The sequence below is a fragment of the Oryctolagus cuniculus genome, chromosome 14 (genome assembly GCF_964237555.1).
Source record: "Oryctolagus cuniculus chromosome 14, mOryCun1.1, whole genome shotgun sequence".
NCBI classification, from domain to species: Eukaryota; Metazoa; Chordata; class Mammalia; order Lagomorpha; family Leporidae; genus Oryctolagus; species Oryctolagus cuniculus.
This window is the reverse complement of record NC_091445.1, coordinates 23,289,092-23,303,788: the sequence shown is the minus strand read 5'-3', so window position 1 is coordinate 23,303,788 and position 14,697 is coordinate 23,289,092.

The window sequence follows — 14,697 nt, the reverse complement described above, 5'->3', positions numbered from 1 at the left end:
AGAAAACACAAATCCAGGAAGCCCAGTGGATTACAGGTTGTTGTTTGGCTCAGACGAACAAACTCAGTGAGTCAGGCCTTCCCTCCTGTAGGCTGGCAAGATGTCATTAGCCAACCTACACAAAGAGCCGCCGAAAAGCATGGCTGACATCTGTGGTCATCTTGCAATGACCTGTCCATTTGTTTCCATAAAATAAGAATCTGGACTTTGCCCTACCTGTTTCGTTTTATGCTTTACCTTTCATTTCTCCAAGGACGGACACCTTATAAAATCAAACGTAATTACATTACACAGTAAATCTGTAGCTAAAAGCAAATTGATTCTCTTAAAAATGCAGCCCACCTCTCCAATTATTTTCGCATTCTCAATTCTTAATGCATGGAACTTCACTGATTGGCTTCTTGGAAAAATGTATGACAGAAGTAGTTAGCGAGAGAGGGAAGTCGGGCATTTTGTGAAAGGAATTAGGAACAAAGTAGGCCAAAAAATGGAAATTTGTAAGGAAGAGAAATCTTGTAGAGTATCAGGATAATCTTTAAATCAAAAATCATACATATTATTCTAGAGGTGTCAAAACTGACAGTATTTCCATTAACTTGGGGAACTTGAAAGTAAATAAGTGAATAAAAAAACGATACCCAAACATCTTGGCAGCAGGCAAAAGACATCAGTAATTTTAAAACATTGTTCCTGGAGCTGGTGTTGTGGCCTCGTGGGTAAAGCTGCTGCCCATGATACTCTTAGCCATTATGGGGACCAATTCCAATCTCGGATGCTTTACTTGCAAATCAGCTCCCTGCTAATGGCCTGAAAAAGCAGCAGAACATAGCCCAAGTGTTTGGGCCCCTACTGCCCACACGGGAGATCCCGATAAAGCTCCTAGCTCCTGGATCCTGGGTTTGGCCTGGCCCAGCACTGGGTATTGCAGGCATCTGGAGAGTCAACCATGAATGGAAGATCTCTCTTTAAAAAAAAAAAAAAAAAATTGCGCCTCAACATTAATGTCCACCCAGATAAGAACCACTAGGTTCACTGAAATTTATGATCTCTTTTTTTAAAATATTTATTTATTTATTTGAAAGTCAGAGTTACACAGAGAGAGAAGGAGAGAGAGAGAGGTCTTCCATCTGCTGGTTCACTCTGGAGCTGTGCCGACCTTAAGCCAGGAGCCAGGAGCCGGGAACTTCCTCTGGGTCTTTCTATGCAAGTGGAGGGGCCCAAGGACTCAGGCCATCTTCTGCTGCTTTCCCAGGCCATAATAGACAGCTGAATCTGAAGTGGAGTATCCAGGACTCAAACTGGCACCCATATGCGATGCCAGCACTGCAGGCAGCGGCTTTACCCACTATGCCACAGTGCCAACCCCTTTTTATCTCTTAAATCATTGACATCCTAACTTAATTTCTTAAGTATTTACTATATAAAAATCATTTTTTAAAGTTTTATTTATTTCTTTGAGAGGAAGAATGAGATATAGAGATTTAGGGAAATAAATGCCTGGATGATGGATGGATGGATGGATGGATGGATGGATAGTCGTGTACACTGCTAGCTCTGCTTATTTCCTGATTCACTCCCCAAATGCATGCAATGGCTGGAACTAGGCTATGCCAGAGCCCAGGGCTGGGACTCAGTCTCCCAGGGGGTGGCAGATATCCAACCGTTTGAGCCATCACTGCTTCCTCTCAGGGTATGCCTTCGGCAGGATGCTGGAATGAAACCAAGCCACTTGATGTGGGACACAATGTCTTAACCAGCATCTTACCTGTTAGACCATATATCCTCCCCAAAATATTTTTTAACTTTAACTTTCTTAAAACTTCTCCTTCTACATCTTGTTTAAATATGCCCTTACCTTCTAATACTCAAAGTCATTTTGTCCCTTGTTTCTCTTCACATCCTAAATGCTACCAGTCATCAGATACCACTGGTTCTTGTCTTTCTTTTGCATTTCCCTTGCCATAGTTGTGCTTCCACCTTACAGATGATCTTATTGTATTGTGAATACAAAAATTTGCTTCAGCAAGTTAGTGGGAAAATGGAATTAAAAGATAAAATTATTATGGTGCCAGGTTTTTTGTAATCTATACATGATTTTTCCATCACATCCCTTGTCCTTGAAATTTTATTTTGAAGATATTTTGTTTGAAAGGTAGAGTTACAGAGGAGAGAGAGAGCGAGAGAGAGCGAGAGACATCATCCATTCGCTCTTTAGTCACAAAGGCAAGCTGAAGTCAGGATCAAGGAGCTTCTTCTGGATCTCCCACTTGGGTGCAGGGGCCAAAGCACTTGGGGCCATCCTCTGTTCCTTTCCCAGATGCAGAAGCAGGGAGGTGGACTTGAAGTGGAACAAGCAGGTCTCAAATCAGTGCTCACATGGGATGCTGGTGTTGCAGGCAGTGGCTTCACTCACTATGCCACAATGCAGGCCCCTCTTTGAACTTTTGTGAAGACCCCACACAACTTGTTAATTGGTCTTTTTTTAAACTTTAATTGCTGGCTTGTGCAATATATTTCTTTCTTCACTATCAAATTTACCTTCCCCCCTGCAGGTCAAATTGTGCCATTCCAGTTTAGAAAACTTTTGTGGATTCCAATTACTTAGAGAACAGAATCAAACTCCTTAGAGGGTTCAGAGTCGTGGTGTAGTAGAGTAAGGTGCTGCCTGGGATGCCCACTTCCCGCCCTGGAGCGCCTGATTTGAGTCCTGGCTATTCCATGCGGTTGATCCAGCTTCCTGCTGGTGTGCCTAGGATGCAGTGGATCATGGCCCAAGTAGCTGGCTTCTTGTCACCAATGTGGGAGACCTAAGTGGAGCTCCTGTCCTGAGGCTTCAGCTTCGCTTAGCCCTGACTGTTGTGGGCGTTTGGGGGAGTGAATCAGCCTATCAAATATCTCTCTCTGTCTCTCCCTCTCCCTCTTACCTTCTGCTATTCAAATAGGTGAATACGTCTTAATGCACAAGCATTTTCCTAGGGTCCAGTGCTATGACTGGGGCATAGCAGATAAAACTGCCCCCATTTAGGGAGTGAACCAGTGGATGGCTCCCTTTCTCCCTCTCTCGGTAACTCTTTCAAATAAATAAATCTTTTTTTTTTTTTTTTTTTTTTAAGAGAGGGACTTAAAAACAATCAGACTTATACGCAAGGCCCTGCATGAACTAACTTCAACCTCACATTTACATACACCTCCTGCTGCATCTGAATCTCCCATGGTTCTAACCTCTGGAATATTGTGTGTAAGTCTCACCACACTCCTTAACTCAATCATGTACCCAGTTCTTCCTTCCTCGAATGGTCAAAATATGAGTTTGTAAAAATGAACTTGCTCAAATTCTGCCTTCTAGGAATTCTCTTTCATTTCTTAGAATTAATTTTTGCTGTCCCCCTACTCTGCTGACATGTTGCATCCATATCACACCACTTAGCACATCATGTTTCATGTTATGCCTAGTTGTTTTAAACTTCTTAGATGCCAGCTGTCAACTGTTAGTATCTTCCTGTCACACCATGTATCTAGCACTGTGCTTTGTTTGGGTAAGTACTTAACATAAACTTATTGCTCTAACTTCAACTGAACTGACTAGCACTACACAAAAGTATTGTTTACATGAAATTAAAAATAAATAACTGAACATATCCTGGGAACATAAATATTTCTCCAGAGGAATGTATTGACCCTTAGGACAGCTCACGACATTCCCTTTCGCTTTTAAGCATTTATTATTGTTTTGCAGTTATAAGATCTAATAAATAAATACTCAAGTTTTTTGACCCCCTTTATCTGTCAAAATAAAAGTAATTAAAATAATATCCTAAGAGAAAAGATAGTTCATCTAACAAAATTGCCTTTGTTCATTCGGGATTTAAGGTAAATTGTGTTTGTAATCAGTTTGGATTTGGCACATTTCTTTGTTAGAGCGAATGGATTTCTCTTTCTATTCAATAATTTTGGTGAAGACTGTTTCTGAATAGCTGTGGGCTTAAAAAAACTTTAGAAAGGACGGCTCTTAAAGACTTTCTTCCCCCTCCCCTTTTTTATAATATGAAGATCCAAACTGCTCTTATTGTGTTGTTCAGGTTGTACCATGCATTAGAAAACTTTCTACCAGAATATATACTAACTGCCTTTCCTAGTCAGATGCCTTCTGCTGACCTAATGACCCATTCAGAGGGTCCCTGATCACTTCCTGCTTCCCTGGACACATAGGTGATATAATGCCTGGATAGAAGCTATAGTGAGAGCACGCATTTTTAAAGTTTTCACTGATTTATAGGAAATCACCTTTCTAAGTTGTCTGTAAAAATGCATTATTAATGAGACTTTCTGAAATCAAATTATATTCTATATTAAAGAAAAGCATCAAGAAATTCCTATTATTTTTCCCCTCTGTATTTATAAAGAGGTTTTTTCCTGGCTTGGTAGTTTCTCTGTTATTTTGTTCAAGGACACTCATGCTGTTTGAACACAATAACTAAAATGTACTTTCCAGTTAATGCCTGTGAGGTAGTGTGTACCTCTTTTGGCAGGTTAAAAATTCAAACATATGCTGATGTTTTAGCTTATAGAATGATATTTTTAATGGGAATTATAACTGATGGCACTGGATCATATGAGATTGGTGGTGATGACAGGAATCTTGAAATCCAATAATCAGTTGTCAGACATGGCTTTATTTTTCTGCAGATCTACGTAGCAAAATAGAGACCATTGAAAGGTTACATAAATAATTATAGTTAGTCGAAGACCTATTTCTAGAAATATCTAAATTGTGATATTACATAAAATCATACATCTATCACCTGTGTTTGTGTTTATTTAGGATAAACATACCAATTTATTTTTTTTTTTTTTTTTTTTTTTTTTTTTTTTTTTTTTTTTTTTTTTTTTGACAGGCAGAGTGGACAGTGAGAGAGAGAGACAGAGAGAAAGGTCTTCCTTTTGCCGTTGGTTCACCCTCCAATGGCCGCCGCGGCCGGAGCGCTGCGGCCGGCGCACCGCGCTGATCCGATGGCAGGAGCCAGGAGCCAGGTGCTTTTCCTGGTCTCCCATGGGGTGCAGGGCCCAAGCACCTGGGCCATCCTCCACTGCACTCCCTGGCCACAGCAGAGGGCTGGCCTGGAAGAGGGGCAACCGGGACAGAATCCGGCGCCCCGACCGGGACTAGAACCCGGTGTGCCGGCGCCGCTAGGCGGAGGATTAGCCTAGTGAGCCGCGGCGCCGGCCCCCAATTTATTTTTAGTATGCTTATCTACTACTGGCTTAAGAAGGTAGAAAAACAGAAGTCTTATCAAGAACACTTCTACCTTGCCCATGCATCTGTCCTTGCTATGCACTTACTTATTCCTGAACAAGATTTTTAGTAACATCTTCAGCCCTTCAAAAACCCTTTTCCAAGAACTGGTGTTATAGCATAGAAGGTTAAACCACTTCCTGAAAAGCCAGCATCCCATATCTGAGCATTGTTTTGAATTCTGACTGCTCTGCTTCCGATTCAACTCCCTGCAAAAAAACCCTGAGAAGGCAGCAGAAGATGGCCCAAGTGCTGTGCCCTTGCTACACTCAGGAGATCTGCATGGAGTCGTTGGCTCCTTCTACCTGGCCCAGCCCCAAATATCAGGGACATTGGGGGATGACCCAATGGATGGAAGGACACTTTCTCTGTCTCCTCTAATTCTCTGTATCTCTACCTTTCAAGTAAACAAAATAAATCTTAAAAAATTAAAAACCCTTTCTTTCATCATCCTAATATAAAATTATACCCTTCCTGTGTATCACTGCCTGATTTTTCTCTCCTGCCTCTTATCATTAACCAATCTTACATTGAGTATTACTTTCTTTTTTAAAATCAGGTGAACATATTTCATGTATTTCTTTTGTCTAGATTTAGGAGCATATTGAGACTTCCCACCCTACCCTCCCTGTCACCCATGTTCCTACCCTCCCTCCTCCTTCCTTAGAAGTTCTTTCTTTGAATTTTAATTTATTTGTGCGTTGTTCTTCACCAGAAAGTAAGTTATATTAAAGCAGCATATTTATCAACTGTGTTGGCCATGAGTGCTACCCAGTATCCAGAACAGTGCCAAGCATTGTAAGTCTTTTTTTTTTTTTTTTTTTTTTTTTTTAACAGGCAGAATGGACAGTGAGAGAGAGAAAGAGACAGAGAGAAAGGTCTTCCTTTTGCCGTTGGTTCACCCTCCAATGGCCGCTGCGGCAGGTGCACCGTGCTTGATCTGAAACCAGGAGCCAGGTGCTTATCCTGGTCTCCCATGGGGTGCAGGGCCCAAGCACTTGGGCCATCCTCCTCTGCACTCCCGGGCCATAGCAGAGAGCTGGCCTGAAAGAGGGGCAACCGGGACAGAATCCGGCGCCCCAACTGGGACTAGAACCCGGTGTGCCGGCACCGCTAGGTGGAGGATTAGCCTAGTGAGCCGCAGCGCCAGCTTGTAAGTCTTTTAATGTGTATATAAAGCTTGTATGATTGCTACGTAACTATTTAATTTAAAGATATTATGAAGGGGCCGGTGTTTCACCTAGTGGTTGAGACACCCACATCCCACATCAGATGTCTAAGTCTTGTCTAAGCTCAAGGCCCAAATCTCGCTCTTGTCCCAGCTTCTTGCCAAGGCAGACTCTGAGAGGCAGAAGTGATGCCTCAAGTACTTGGGTTCCCAAAACCTAGATTGAGTTCTGGCTGCTGGCTTTGGTCCCAGCTCAGTCGGGGCTGTTGTGGGCATTGAGGAATGAGCCAACTGATGGGAGTTCTCTCTTATACTCTCACTGTCTCTGTCTCTGTCTTTCTTTCAAAGAGACAGATAAAATTAAATAAACAAATCATTCATTTTTAAAATAAAAAGAATTAGTGTCTTTCATGGCTGTTTTCTGTGCTAGATTATAAAAATACAAATGTGAAAAGCACATAATATTTATTCCTGTAAGGAGTATGTTTCTTCTAAAACTTAAATTTAAGACCTGAGATTTTAAAGTTGCTGGAAGAAAATGTAGGGGAAACAATCCGAGACGTTGGTGAAGGTGACAATCTATTGGATAAGAACCCTAAAGCATAGGCAACAACAGCAAAATTAAACAAATGGGATTATACTAAGCTCAGAAACTCCTGCACAGCAAAGAATATGGTCAACAGAGTGAACAAACATCTAACAGAATCAGGATACAATATTTGAGAACTACCTATGTGACAAAGGCCTAATATCCAGATTATATCACCAATTTAAAAAATTCAACAATTCAAAAATAACCCAGTTAAGAAATGGGCAAAGGATCTCAACAAACAGTTCTCAAAAGAAGAAATACTAATAATCAACAAATAAATGAAAAATGCTCACCATTACTGTCAGGGAAAACAAATCAAAACCTCAATGAAATATCACCTAACCCCTGTCAGAACGGCTAACATCCAAAAGACAGAGAATAATGAATGCTTGTGAGGATGTAGAGAAAGGGAAATACTTATACACTACTGATGGGAATGTAAATTAGTGCAGCCACTGTGGAAACAGTGTGCAGATTTCTTAAAAAGCTAGAAATGAACTTAGCACGTGAGCCAGCAACCTCACTTCTGGGCGTACACGCAAAAGACAGGAACAGGTCATATCAAAGAGATCCAGCATCATTGTGTTAATAGCAGTACTGTTCACAATATCCAGACTAAAGAATCAACCAATTTGTCCATCACTGGATGAATGGATAAAGAAAACGTGGCATATATACAAAATGGAATCTTATCCAGCTATTTAAAAAATGCAATTTTACCATTTACGCAGCAAAATGGATCCAATTAGAGGCCATGATGCTGAGTGAATTAAGCAGGACACAGAAAGACAGCTACCACATATTCTCCTTATATGTGGGAGCTAAAATTTAAAACAATTAAAAAACAAAAAGAAAGAAATGTCTGTGTGTATCAGTATTGCTGCAAATATAATTTTGTAAAACTTTGCTTTACACTTTGTTCTAACTAATGGTTAAGAATATTATACTATTATTTTTAATGGCCTGTGATTACTATGAAATTACTTTATATTGGTGAAATGGTCATTTTTCCATTTGGTTATTATTTATAGCCCTTGCCTACATTTCAACTAAACCAGGGGCTTCCTGCTTTTTACTTGTTGAACTCTTCATTTACTGGAACATTAAGCCCTTGACTGCAATGTAAACTAAAAATACATTAACTTAGAAGTAAGGGGGAGAATGGGGAAGGGGATGGGAGGAAGGAGGAGAGCGACAGAAGCAGAGGGAGAGAAAGGGAATATCACTAAATTCTCAAAGCTGTGTCTATGAACTATATTGAACCTGATAAAAACTTTAAAATAAAATAAATAAGTAAAATAAATGTAAGCAGATTTATCATTCCTTCTTGGTTTCCTATGAAGGTTCTCATGTAAAACTTGCATTAAATAGCATTCAATGCTTTTCAAAAAGTATCATTAGCTGCCGGTGCCACAGCTCACTAGGCTAATCCTCCTCCTGTGGCGCCAGTACTCCAGGTTCTAGTCCCGGTTGGGGCGCTGGTTCTATCCCAGTTGCTCTTCTTTCAGTCCAGTTCTCTGCTGTGGCCCAGGAAGGCAGTGGAGGATGGCCCAAGTGCTTGGGCCCTGCACTGGCATGGGAGACCAGGAGGAAACACCTGGCTCCTGGCTTCGGATTGGCGCAGCCCCCCAGCCATGGCGGCCATTTGGGGGGTGAACCAATGGAAGGAAGACCTTTCTCTCTGTCTCCCTCTCTCACTGTCTAACTCTGCCTGTCAAAAAAAAAAAAAAAAAGTATCCTTAGCTGAAACTGAGTCTATGGGTCGGCAAAATTCATATGGCAGCTGACATGTCACAAATTCTGCTTTTTTTCCTGTTAATCCACCATGCGAACTTAGAAAATCCAGTAATACCGTGTACTCTCCTCACCTGTACAGGGAAGCAGATGAGCTGTTTCCTCTTCTAAAAGATGATTCTCCCCAACAGCCAGGCCTCATTGCTCCTCCCACCCCCTTGCAGAAGGATATCACTACTGTGGCATCACCATTATTTCAGTACTGTATCACGGCTAAAATTACCATTTTTGTAGTATTTATTTAAAACCCTCTAAAGCAATGAAATTATGTGATATGCTTGCTCTTTATGATGAAAATAATCTGTCTCTTCACACTTATTTTGCAGGGGTGTCCAACAAATACCCTAGGTTTTAATTATAAACAATAGGGGATTAATTTTCAGGAGTGGGGGTCTACTGCTTTCCAGTGACAACAGGAATTTATCTAAGAGTTTTAATCAGGAAAGTGGAATTCTGTGCTCAATTGGAGGGATTCACTTTAATAGCAGGATAAACTCTTGCAGAGCGACAGGATATAAGAAGAACAAGTATAGATATAGTCAGTTTTATAAGCTTGGTGGAAATAAGTTGATAGATCATTAACCACTGAAGTTTAAGGCAAGGTAATAGCAACACACACATAGAAATAACCTCACGAATACACAGACTGAATTGCATTCAGAAAAACTGACATTCAAACACGCATATAAATGACACACATATATGAACTTACAAATGATAGTGCTTGTACATATATAATTCACACAAAGACACTACATAATATCTAAATGTAGTAGAATTGCAGTTTATGAAAGCGAAGAGTAATGATACAACTACTGAAGAGACGTTGGAGAGAACTTGCTATAATTTCCCAGCATTATTGGGTCCTGAGCAGTGTGGTGGTCATGCATTATACTTGACCCTCATCTCTTGCTAGTGCAATTTCTTCAACAACTTTGAACAGCATCTCAGTGGAGAAAAAGAACGTGTAGTAGGGAGTGATCAAAGTGTCGGTTTGAGTCCCAGCTGCTCTGCTTCTGATCCAGCTTCCTGTTAATTTTCCTGGGAAGCCACAGGTAGATGGTAACTCAAGTACTTGAGTTTCTTTCACATAGGAGACCCAGAGCGAGTTCCAGGCTCCTGGCTTCAGCCTGGCTCAGCACTAGCTATTGCTTGTGTTTGAAGAGCGAACTAGAGTTGTTCTGCCTTTCAAATAAATAAAAATAAGCAAAAATTTTTAAAGGGGAAGGGAGAGAGGGAGGGAGAGAGAGGGAGAGAGAGAGAGAGAGAGAGGGAGAGAGAGAGAGGACTCTGACCTTGGAGTGAACAGAATAGCAAAATAGTATGTGTTGGGGCCAGCGCTGTGGCATAGCTGGTTAAGCTGCCACCTGCAGTGCCAGCATCCCATATGGGCGCTGGTTCAAGACCTGGCAGCCCCACTTCCGCTCCAGCTCTTTACTACAGCCTGGGAAAGCAGTGGAACATGACCCAAGCCCTTGGGCCCCTGCACCTGCATAGGAGACCCGTAAGAGGCTCCTGGCTCCTGGCTTCGGATCAGCACAGCTCCGGCCATTGTGGCTGGCCAATTGGCGAATGAACCAGCAGGTGGAAGACCTCTCTCTCTACCTCTCCTTCTCTCTCTGTGTAATTCTGATTTTCAAGTAAATAAATAAATCTTTAAAAAATTAGTATATGTTTACAAATGCCAGTTGCATGACTGAGAGTCATTCAGGGTGCAAAGCAATGTATCCACTAGCAGAAGATCAGCAAAGAGTCTATTGAAGAGAAACTGGTCCAAGAGATGAACATGACACTCTGATCACAGTTGTCGGATTCTTGTCTTTCAAAAATAAAAATCATAATACTCTTTAAAAAGGTATTCAAGGCTTTTGCACATTTACAGTTTTTTTGGCAATTTATTCCAAATATTTTTAAAATATTTGTTTCAGGCTGTGGACAGATCTCAACAATGTTAATATTATCATAAGTTCAATACATACATAGTATTCTCATTTTTTTTTTCATTTTTAGAAGCTGGTGGACTGTAGTTAAAGACAATTATTCCTACACTAAAGAATGTGATGTGCTTGACAGTGAGGAAGATAAAAAGCTTCTCAGTTTATGCCCAGGCAGCTCTACTATGAACAGCTATGCTCCCTGCTTAAGTAGCAATTCTCTGAGAATAGAAACCACAGGAAGACAGAGGATTTGCTGATGGAGAAGGGCAGTGACGTTCCAGCATCACAGAGTGAGGGCAATTGTTCACCTTTGGAGGCAGCCTGCACCTGCACCATAACCTTGCATGATGTCCTCGTGAGAGGACTCACCTCACTCTCCCTGGGCTCTGTAAATTGGAAACACACTGCCCAGCAGATGACAAGTGAGAATGAGAGCAAATCAGTAGAGAAAGATTGCTTTAAAACAAAACAGGGGACAGGCGCTGGGACACAGTAAGTTATTCCTCCGTCTGCAGTGCCAGCATCCCATATGGGCGCCCGTTCTAGTCCTGGCTGCTCCTCTTCCAATCCAGCTCTCTGCTATGGCCTGGGAAAGCAGTAGAAGATGGCCCAAGTCCTTTGTGCCCCTGCACTCACATGGGAGACCTGGAAGAAGCTCCTGGCTCCTGGCTTCGGATTGGCACAGCTCCAGCCATTGCATCCATTTGGGGAGTGACCCAGTGGACGAAAGACCTCTCTCTGTGTCTCTCCTTCTCACTGTCTATAACTCTACCTCTTAAATAAATAAGTAAAATCTTAAAAAAAAAACAACTCTGATCTCTGATTGCTACTAACTTGGATGTTTGTTTTTACATAATTTGGTTAGAAACCACAAATAAATATAGAATAGTTGACCTGGATTAACCCACCTGAACAGGTTGATGTTTATTACCTAGAAGTGCTTATACATTCCAGGAATAATCTATTGTTTTAGAAGCATTTGCTTAGCAAAAATTATTCTATAACTCACTTGCACAACCTTAAAGAATACTTCCACTCAAAAAACCAAAGTTTGACTTGGGATATAATAACTCCCACATAAGAGAAACTTCTATGAGAAATTCTAGCCAGAGGGTGAAGGGAATCTTACTTAAAACACCATTTCAGTCTTTCTCTTTAAACATTTAATTCTGAATAACTTTTATACAGTTTCTTTAAAAAATTTTTCATGCTATTCATGTAGTTAGGATATCAGAGACTGCTGAATATTTTATGAATCGTTATACAGAAATTGACAGCATGACATGGCTTAAATACAGAGTATTATAAATAAATGATTTAGGCACTTATTAAATCTACTAATATCATATATGAAAATTCTCCCTGTGTAAGCATTTTCTGGGCTTAGAAACATCATGTTTCCTCAAAATTCTGTTGATTATAAACTTCCCACCAGGCTTTAACAGGGAATTACATACCTAAAACCCACTTCACATTTTGAAATAATTAAAATTTGAAAAGCTGGCTAGCTTCTGAAGTGCACACAGTAAAACATGCAAACTCTGCTTTGCTGAAGTGGTTCTGTTTGTGTTACACATCTTCATGGTTCAGTAATCCCAGTTTTCATGTCAGCATCACTCTCCCTTTTCTTCCTCACATGTGCCTACCACATGAATGGTCAGAGGGAAGAAGACAGTGAAACAGGTCAAGCCCTATGAAATAACTCCATGATCTCTTTTCCAAATTCTCCTGAAGCAGGGAGACACCTGAACAGCCATCTATGACTGTTCAGCATTACTGCCTGAACAGAGCCCATTCCTCACCAAGCAAACTTCTATCACACACCGATGGTCTGTTTTTCTTAGAATTTATGGATGGTCCTATTTTAAAGGAAAATTTTCAGGGCCAATGCTATAGCATAGTGGATAAAGCTGACACCTGTGGTGCCGGTATCCCAAATGGGCACCAGTTGGAGCTCAGGCTGCTCCATTTCGATCCAGTATTCAGGAAAGCAGCAGAAGATGGCCCAAGTGCTTGAGCCCCTTGAACCATGTGGGAGACCTGGAAGAAGCTCCTGGCTCCTGGCTTCGAATTGGCACAGCTTAGGCATTGCAGCAATTTGGGAATGAACCAGTGGATGGAGGCTCTCTCTCTCTGTCTCTCCCTTTCCATAACTCTGTCTCTCAAAGAAATAAATAAACCTTTAAAAAAAAGGAAAAGAAAATCTTTCATTGGCCAGTCACAGAATCTTGAAATAAGTCTAGAGCTATCTAATATTAAAGGGATACTGACTACATAACAAAATGTATTATAGTTACCTCCAGAAGGATTTATTTAGTTAAACCATAGCTGTTTTCTACTGCAAGAGAATGACATATTTTTGCCTCTTAGACATCACTGGGGGAAAAAAAGCTGATAAAATACTCAGATACAAATTGGGGGAAAATGTGAAAAAAAAGTTGTTCCATTTTTAGGCAAATGTTTGCTTTGTACAAAAGAGATTTGCCACATAAATAATAATGATACTAATATATATTAAACATCCATTATATATCAGACACACTATTAAACATTTTTATGGATAATTTCATTAAATCCCTCTAACCTGCTAATCAATGTAGAGAAAAAGAGTCACAGAGCACTTCATGGTTCATTCAATGTCACACAGCAAGTAAGTGGCAGAGACAGGATTCAAGCCTACAGAAGGGTGAAGTCAGATGATACCCGCCCATTTTGCTACAACGTTTTTCAGTGACTTAATAGATAAACTGTGCTATGGGCACAAATCTAACTACAATACAGTGAGTAAAATATACAGCAAGATAGAAAGAGTAGGAGAGAGAGGGAATTATTGTTAGATTTAAACCCAACCCCAGTTTGCCACATCTACAACCAGCACAGCTGACAGACTTTTTTTCTCTCTTTCTTACTTCTTATTTTTTTAACATGAGAAAGGAATTCATAATGAAAGAGAACTCATTTTTTATGTGGAAGATTTAAATGCATATGGATATAAACTGAGTAGAATATATTAAGAAGGAAATTTTGCTATGGTGTTTGGAGACAGCCACAAAGAAAAGAATCAGATGTACAATTTCCAAGTGTACAGCTGTGTGTTGTTTCTGAAGTAATGAAAATCAAATGTGATCAGCAATAGTTATTCCACTGAGGAAAGATTCACCTTCAGAATGGAGAAATTTGTATATTGCTTTGCTGATTTAAGGGTCTACAAATTGAAAAGGGATTCTCATGGTGTCTGATCTGCTCTTGACATGGATGATTCCCATGAGATCTATTGTCGTCCTCTGTTCAAAGCCATGGCCTCCAGAAGAAAAAATGCTTTGGTAACTCATTGTGTCTAAGGAAAAGTTTTCACTGTGTGAAATATTGATTAAGACTTTAATGTAAAATTCTACATTCTCAAAGAACCAGGTGAAAGCAACAAAGAGAATAACAAAGAAAATCCAAAGGTTGCTTTTTAAGATTGTTTTCAAAAAGGTTGATCTTTAAATAAAACCTTATGGGGGGGGATGCACAAGATACTTTGATACCTACATCAATATAATTTTTCTGTTAAGATGATAATATATGTTCTTCATATTGCTGTTGTTATTTTATATTTTAAGGTCAAAATGTTCACTATGCTTTTTACATAAAATGAGTACATTTCAACTTTAGACTCTTTCTCCACCACATAAGTAAGTCAAGTGCAAATCACTAGGGCAAAGAGATACCTTACAATCAACAAGGAGCTATGAGTCTATCTAGGTTTTTTAATTCCATACCATATTTGTATAATATTGCAATGTCTAGAGAGCTTCTATTCTATTAGAGGATGTAGAAGACTATGTAATGTTAGAAGGATACATAAGTAATCACAAGATCTGAGACAACAGGAGCTTTATAATGATTGCATGATAAAAACTATCCCCTA